The sequence below is a fragment of the Anarhichas minor genome, unplaced genomic scaffold (genome assembly GCF_050575085.1).
Source record: "Anarhichas minor isolate MPS153535 unplaced genomic scaffold, ASM5057508v1 ptg000028l, whole genome shotgun sequence".
Taxonomy (NCBI): domain Eukaryota; kingdom Metazoa; phylum Chordata; class Actinopteri; order Perciformes; family Anarhichadidae; genus Anarhichas; species Anarhichas minor.
This window is the reverse complement of record NW_027466474.1, coordinates 19,007,465-19,014,921: the sequence shown is the minus strand read 5'-3', so window position 1 is coordinate 19,014,921 and position 7,457 is coordinate 19,007,465. Positions and strand designations below refer to the sequence as shown.

The following is a 7,457-nucleotide window of genomic DNA, read 5'->3' as shown; positions in this document are numbered from 1 at the left end:
AGGAGAATATACAGGGTCCTGATGACCAGCCTGGGTACCAGCACGTCCTGAAGCTGGCCCAGGCCCTGGTGGAAGGGAGGAACCTTCAGGGGCTTACTGACAGTAGGGTAGACAGACTCATCCTGCTCTGGAATCGCTTGCCAGAGCAGGACAAACAGCGAGTCGTCTACCCTCCCAGATACCGGGAGAGGCAACCTAAAGACCGTGTTGCGGCGCACCTTGCTCGGGGCAACACGGGCTGGTCAAAATGTGGAAACGCTTCACGAATTTGCATGTCATCCTTTCGCAGGGGCCATGCTAATCTTCTCTGTATCGATTCCAATTTATTAGATGTGCTGCCTTAGCAAACACATCGTCCAGCTGAGGAGACAAGGACAGATGTTATGACATTACACAGCTATAACTACATAACCATGTAGTTTATTACGTAGTCTACCTACTAAGTTACTGGAGCAACGATTTATTATTAACCTCTACTAACTGCTGACCATGCCCACTGTTTTGTCACTTTTTAACACCCTTTGACGTTGGCGGGGATCGAACCGCTGACCTTCTGCACCCCACCAGATGCACAGGAGCAAAAACACCCCTTTCCTCCCCCCACAGAGAACAGGGGCTAATCTTCTCTGTATCGATTCCAATTTATTAGATGTGCTGCCTTAGCAAGCACATTGACTCACAGGCGCCGCCGACCATTTGAACCCCCTGTTGTCGCAACCACACCTTCACAGCGGTGAGGGCCGGAGGGCCGCAATCCCTATGAACCACCACAAGAGCGAGGGGTGAGGTCTGTCCCTGGCAGATGTCAATGTGTTTGCCGGAAAATATGTTAGCCGTGAGTGCCGGCTCATTCTGTCTGACTGTTTAATCCACAAAAAGGATAAGCTCAAAAGTGTCCTGACACTGTGAGCGGGCCGGTGCCCAAGTTGCCTTTCTGGCCGGGGGCTGGACTTTGGTCCTAAGCAGTCCCTTCCTAAGACACACCCCCAAAACGACTGGCAAACTCTGAGAATCCCTCTGTGAAATCAGCAGTGGGATAAGCCGCACTGTGTAAAGTTGGTCATGCCAAATTTGTCATCCTGAGCATGTGGGACAACTTTAAGCCCTTTATTGTGGGAACAACACCTTTAATCCCCTTGTTGTCCACCTGTTGCTGCCGTCTTTATCTGACGGCAGAAAGTCCTGAAGGTAAACTTGTACCATGTGCCTTGTCAAGGGAATCGTAGAGGGGTCTGCACCGTTTCCTCTCTTTCAGCATGCTCTCTTGACAAGGTGTTACTTCCTTGTGTTACCACCGTGTTGCGGCGCACCTTGCTCGGGGAAACACGCAAATGTATTCTCTTTATCTTTTCATCTGCATCACAACAACACAATACTCAACTCAGTTTGCACTTTATTAATAATAATAATATTAATATATGTGAAAAAGAGTAAATATGTGTACATGGATATAAAAATATTGCTTTTTCATAAAAACAACTAAATCTAATCTTTAAGTGAGACTAAACATCTCAAAGGAGCAGTGGAACTGCTTCGTCTTCCTTTGCTTTTCCTGCTGCTTCACCTTGTGTGTCACTTGTCCCTGCTTCACTGCCTTGAACCGCCCCTTAGGTTGCCTCTCCCGGTATCTGGGAGGGTAGACAACTCGCTGTTTGTCCTGCTCTGGCAAGCGATTCCAGAGCAGGATAAGTCTGTCTACCCAACTGTCAGTAAGCCCCTGAAGGTTTCTTCCTTCCACCAGGGCCTGGGCCAGCTTCAGGACGTGCTGGTACCCAGGCTGGTCATCAGGACCCTGCATATTCTCCTGAGAAGAAACAAGAAAGGAAGAGGAGGAGAAACTGAGTCAGTAAGCACAGAGCGATAAGCTGTGAAATATTCTATCGTCACTGTTATCCTCATCGTTATCAGTATCGGTAGTGAAAATACCTCAGAGTCTGAGGAGGGCTGCTCGGGAACAGGGTCCTGGACCTCAGGGACCTCAGACGGTGCATCAGCTGGATCACCTGACCCACTGCCGTGTTGGTAGATGGGGCTCAAAGATGGTGCAGGCTCTGCATGGTCTCAAATTGACAGTCCCCGAAGCCAACAAGCGCCTGTCCCTCCTGACCGGGCTGGAGGGACTTCACCCACGCCTCCTCAAACACCAGATGGAACCTGACTGCCTCTGCAAAGTCAGGGTACGCCAAGGAGTAGCGGGTGTAGGCATCCTGCAAGGTCACAAAGAGAGGTTAAAACAGTCATCACTTTTTTAATTGTACAAACTTGTACTGAGGAACTCCATCTTGTTGGCCATCAGAGGGGACTGAGACCCTGTCCTATCTCGTTTCTTCTGGTGGGAGGCGACCAGATTCACGCAGTATCCCACGTCGTCCTCCAAGACCCAGTGGAAGATCTTGCCCTGATAACAACCGAACTGCATCTTCCACCGGCTCAGGACGAGGGTGGCGTTGGTGGTGTCTCCACCCTCGGAGGTGACGTGGGCCCATGCCTCTGCATCCACCTCCTCTGGCTTCTTCGCCTTGTAAAGAGCTTGGCACCCGGCTAACTGCCGAGGGTCAAGGGCTTGGGCTTGTGGAGAGGCCTTTTGCAGGAGGGTCCCATTTGGGGCCTTCTTGAATGTAGGATGTTCCATCTAAACATAAAGATAAACATCAGCAGAATACTTCAGTAAATACTTCAAGATCATAAGAAAGAAAAATAAATGACATGACTTACATTCATCGTTTTGAAAGCAGTTGGCCCCTGTTAGATTTCCGGCCATCTGAGTCATTTCCTCCAGTGAGAGTATACTGTTGCTAAGTTTTGTTATCCCCCGCATCTCCATCAGGTATTATGGTATTATGGTCACTGTTAAAGGATTATTGAGTTAAAAATTCTTGGCAATCAAAACATACATCGAGCAAATGAAAGAGTGCACCAAGTATAACTAAGGCAAGCAAAATTGAACAGCTGTGTTATAGAGAAGTACACTTAGGGAGTGTCTTTTGCAGCCATTGAGACAGATCTTAGAATTTGTGAAAGTTGGTTTAATACTGTCTCGTGGGTTGTTGTGGCTGAGTGGTTAAGGCGATGGACTAGGAATCCATCGGGGTGTAGAAAGATCATAGAAAAGTATGAAAGCATAAAAGTATAGCTATTATAACCTGTAACCCTTTTGATTTCAAAGTATAACCAGCACAACATATAGCATGTTTACACTTTTTATAACCATCATAATGTGAATTGTTTTATTTTATGATAGCTGTGATTTAACATATAAACTGTTTAGAGTTAGACACTTTGTTTAAAATAGTCACTTGAGCCTTACAGTGCTTCTGGTTCTAGCACGATCAAACCAGTTACCACCAGTTACATTCTGTGTCAGCTCTAGAGAGAGGAGGACTCATGTGTGAGTGACACATGAAATGAAGGAGGTGCCAGCCTTAGATCAGCATAAAAAGCCCCAACTAGAGAATGGGATAGACTTCTTACCCCCTCAGAGATGGCCAAAATAATACCCTTTTAGTTACCCAAAATAAGACCCCTTTTCTGTCTTACCCACTTAGAGGAGGACAGAAGACCCTTTTGCTATCAGAGGATAGCATAAAAAGGAAAGATAGACCCCCCATAAAAGTAGGAATGTCAGAGAGCTGACTGAAGAATACCTCATTACAAAATCAGTGAAGGCTGACAAAGAGGAATGCTAGAATTAGTTCGTGTAGCCACTGTAACGGTTTCATTGAATTGAAATTGTTGTATGTGAATATGCGATAAGATGTGACAACTGAAACATGCAGAGGAGCTTAAGGTAAGTTCCCTGGGTGAAGACTTGGCAGTGTTAGTCATAAATGGTGAGACTGTTCACAATAGGCAATAGTAAAGTATAGACGATGTACATAACTATTACATACAGGGTGTTAGGGTTACATCCCATTGAGAGTGCCTAGGGCATTAGCCGTAAAAGACTTTCAAGAAGACAATTAATTCCGAAAATCCTAACTATTTAGCTACGGGGTGAGATAAAAGGCCGAAGGTATTGTTCTGAGACCTCAAGGAGGAGTAACCACCGTGTTAGGTGCGAACTACTTCCCCGCCTAGAAACGGGGCAGGAGCCGCTCACGCTACAGGGATCTCCCCGTGCAGGTTCAAACCCTGCCAACAACAAAAGACACTTTTCCACTTGGTGGCCTCACCATAGAACCTCCATGCCGAGACATTTCCGGTTCAGTTTATAAAAATGAGCAGCCTCTGAGTTGATGCTTTGACACAAATTCCTGATTAAGAAGACACTTCCTTGTGTATGTTGTCACATTGTAAATCTCAACTTCCTGGACAATATTGTATAATGTCACAGGTAGATGAAGTGAGACATCCCCTCCAATGCAGTCCCATTCCGTTTGTAAATGCAGGGCTCTTTTCAGTCTCAATGCCCAGGTATATTGTCGACTTTGCTGTGACCACCAATGGTGGTACAGTGGTGAGCAGAGCTGCCTTCCACACAGTTGGCCCCTGTTAGATTTCCGGCCATCTGAGTCCTCTTCTTCCAGTGAGAGTATACTGTTGCTATGTTTTGTAGTCAGATAGTGTTATTTTTCCCATCTGCTATCCACTAATGGTCATTAGGATTACCCTTACAAAAACACTAACTTTGTTTGTCAATGCAGTAAGTGCTTTTTGTTGGGGTATTTTTGCTGATCTCTACATCTTCAAGTGTGTAAGCTGTATTTCATTTCAAATCTCTACTGAGATATACTCTAACATTTTGTTTTAGTTGTTACAATCAAGTGGGATTGAATGCAGTGTTATTTTTCCCATCTGTTATCCAGTAATGGTCATTAGGATTACCCTTACAAAAACACTAACTTTGTTTGTCAATGCAGTAAGTGCTTTTTGTTGGGGTAGTTTTGCTGATCTCTACATCTTCAAGTGTGTAAGCTGTATTTCATTTCAAATCTCTACTGAGATATGTTCTAACATTTTAGACCCAGATTCTGCATTGGAATCAGTTTCAAATCTGTTGTCTATTGTTTCAGAAGCTGTCTTGGGGTCTTAAAGTAGAAAGTGCCTTTGGGAGTAGATGTACAGTGCTAAATGTATTTCTTTGTATTGGTTCTAAGAACTCCTGATTGAGCTCCAACTTCAGGCCAGCATGTGGCAAAGATTTGCACCAAGATGACTCATTGCACTCGAATTGACCATTCATCAAATGCTAATGGTGTGCACACATTTAAGATGATAGTTGTATCTTCATGAAGCCTTAGTTTACTTACATAGTCAAGACCATTGAAACTTCATCAAAAAGTAGGCGGAGTTCATGTGACTTGGCTGCATTCAGTATTTAAGATGGTCAAATCTGAGCAGGAAGCACCACTTCCACAGCTTCCTGGGCACAACACAGATGATGCGAGGAGCGAACCATCTGGACTACGGGGGAACTCATGACTGCTCTCTGTAAGTCATTTATGTTTCCTCAACTTGAGCATTGGCTTGTGTTTTTAATTCAGTAAGTGCTACTTGTTGAACATGACAAATACTACAGACTACAACTGAAGATGGTGGTCAATGAAATCACATTCAGATAACCTCAAACTGAGACACTGATGATTCTTTCGTTCATAAGTGCTTCTCTTTGGGGTTGTCTTGGTTGTGTGTTCTTCAACAGATATATCAAGGGACAAATGCACAAACAGTCGATTTCCACCAATTTAAAATGACTAGCTAAATGCATAAATTAGGCACCAAAGTTAGCCAAACACAAGCACTGACTTGACTTGTGAATGCAGTAAGTGCTTTTTGTTGGGGTATTTTTGCTGATCTATACATCTTCAAGTGTGTAAGCTGTATTTCATTTCAAATCTCTACTGAGATATGTTCCAACATTTTAGTCCCAGATTCTGCATCGGAATCAGTTTCAAATCTATTGTCTATTGTTTCAGAAGCTGTCTTGGGGTCTTAAAGTAGAAAGTGCCTTTGGGAGTAGATGTACAGTGCTAACTGTATTTCTTTGTATTGGTTCTAAGAACTCCTGATTGAGCTCCAACTTCAGGCCAGCATGTGGCAAAGATTTGCACCAAGATGACTCATTGCACTCGAATTGACCATTCATCAAATGCTAATGGTGTGCATACATTTAAGATGATAGTTGTATCTTCATGAAGCCTTTGTTTTCTTACATAGTCAAGACCATTGAAACTTCATCAAAAAGTAGGCGGAGTTCATGTGACTTGGCTGCATTCAGTATTTAAGATGGTCAAATCTGAGCAGGAAGCACCACTTCCACAGCTTCCTGGGCACAACACAGATGATGCGAGGAGCGAACCATCTGGACTACGGGGGAACTCATGACTGCTCTCTGTAAGTCATTTATGTTTCCTCAACTTGAGCATTGGCTTGTGTTTTTAATTCAGTAAGTGCTACTTGTTGAGGCGGTTGAACATTACAAACACTACAGACTACAACTGAAGATAGATGTCAATGAAATCACATTCAGATAACCTCAAACTGAGACACTGATGATTCTTTCGTTCATAAGTGCTTCTCTTTGGGGTTGTCTTGGTTGTGTGTTCTTCAACAGACATATCAAGGGACAAATGCACAGACAGTAGATTTCCACCAATTTAAAATGACTAGCTAAATGCATAAATTAGGCACCAAAGTTACCCAAACACAAGCACTGACTTGACTTGTGAATGCAGTAAGTGCTTTTTGTTGGGGTAGTTTTGCTGATCTCTACATCTTCAAGTGTGTAAGCTGTATTTCATTTCAAATCTCTACTGAGATATACTCTAACATTTTGTGTAGTTGTTACAATCAAGTGGGATTGAATGCAGTGTTATTTTTCCCATCTGCTATCCAGTAATGTTCATTAGGATTACCCTTACAAAAACACTAACTTTGTTTGTCAATGCAGTAAGTGCTTTTTGTTGGGGTAGTTTTGCTGATCTCTACATCTTCAAGTGTGAAAGCTGTATTTCATTTCAAATCTCTACTGAGATATGTTCCAACATTTTAGTCCCAGATTCTGCATCGGAATCAGTTTCAAATCTATTGTCTATTGTTTCAGAAGCTGTCTTGGGGTCTTAAAGTAGAAAGTGCCTTTGGGAGTAGATGTACAGTGCTAACTGTATTTCTTTGTATTGGTTCTAAGAACTCCTGATTGAGCTCCAACTTCAGGCCACCATGTTGCAAAGATTTGCACCAAGATGACTCATTGCACTCTAATTGACCATTCATCAAATGCTAATGGTGTCCATACATTTAAGATGTTAGCTGTATCTTCATGAAGCCTTTGTTTACTTACATAGTCAAGACCATTGAAACTTCATCAAAAAGTAGGCGGAGTTCATGTGACTTGGCTGCATTCAGTATTTAAGATGGTCAAATCTGAGCAGGAATCACCACTTCCACAGCTTCCTGGGCACAACACAGATGATGCGAGGAGCGAACCATCTGGACTATGGGGGAACTCATGACTGCTC

General features: G+C 43.5%; 1 non-coding gene across 1 annotated transcript; it reads right to left on the bottom strand.

Moving 5' to 3' along the window:
- Positions 1-244: 244 nt before the first annotated feature.
- Positions 245-351, bottom strand: LOC142963317 (U6 spliceosomal RNA). Its single transcript, XR_012957434.1, has one exon. It is a non-coding gene; the product is annotated as a U6 spliceosomal RNA (small nuclear RNA).
- Between the last annotated feature and the right edge of the window lie 7,106 nt (positions 352-7,457).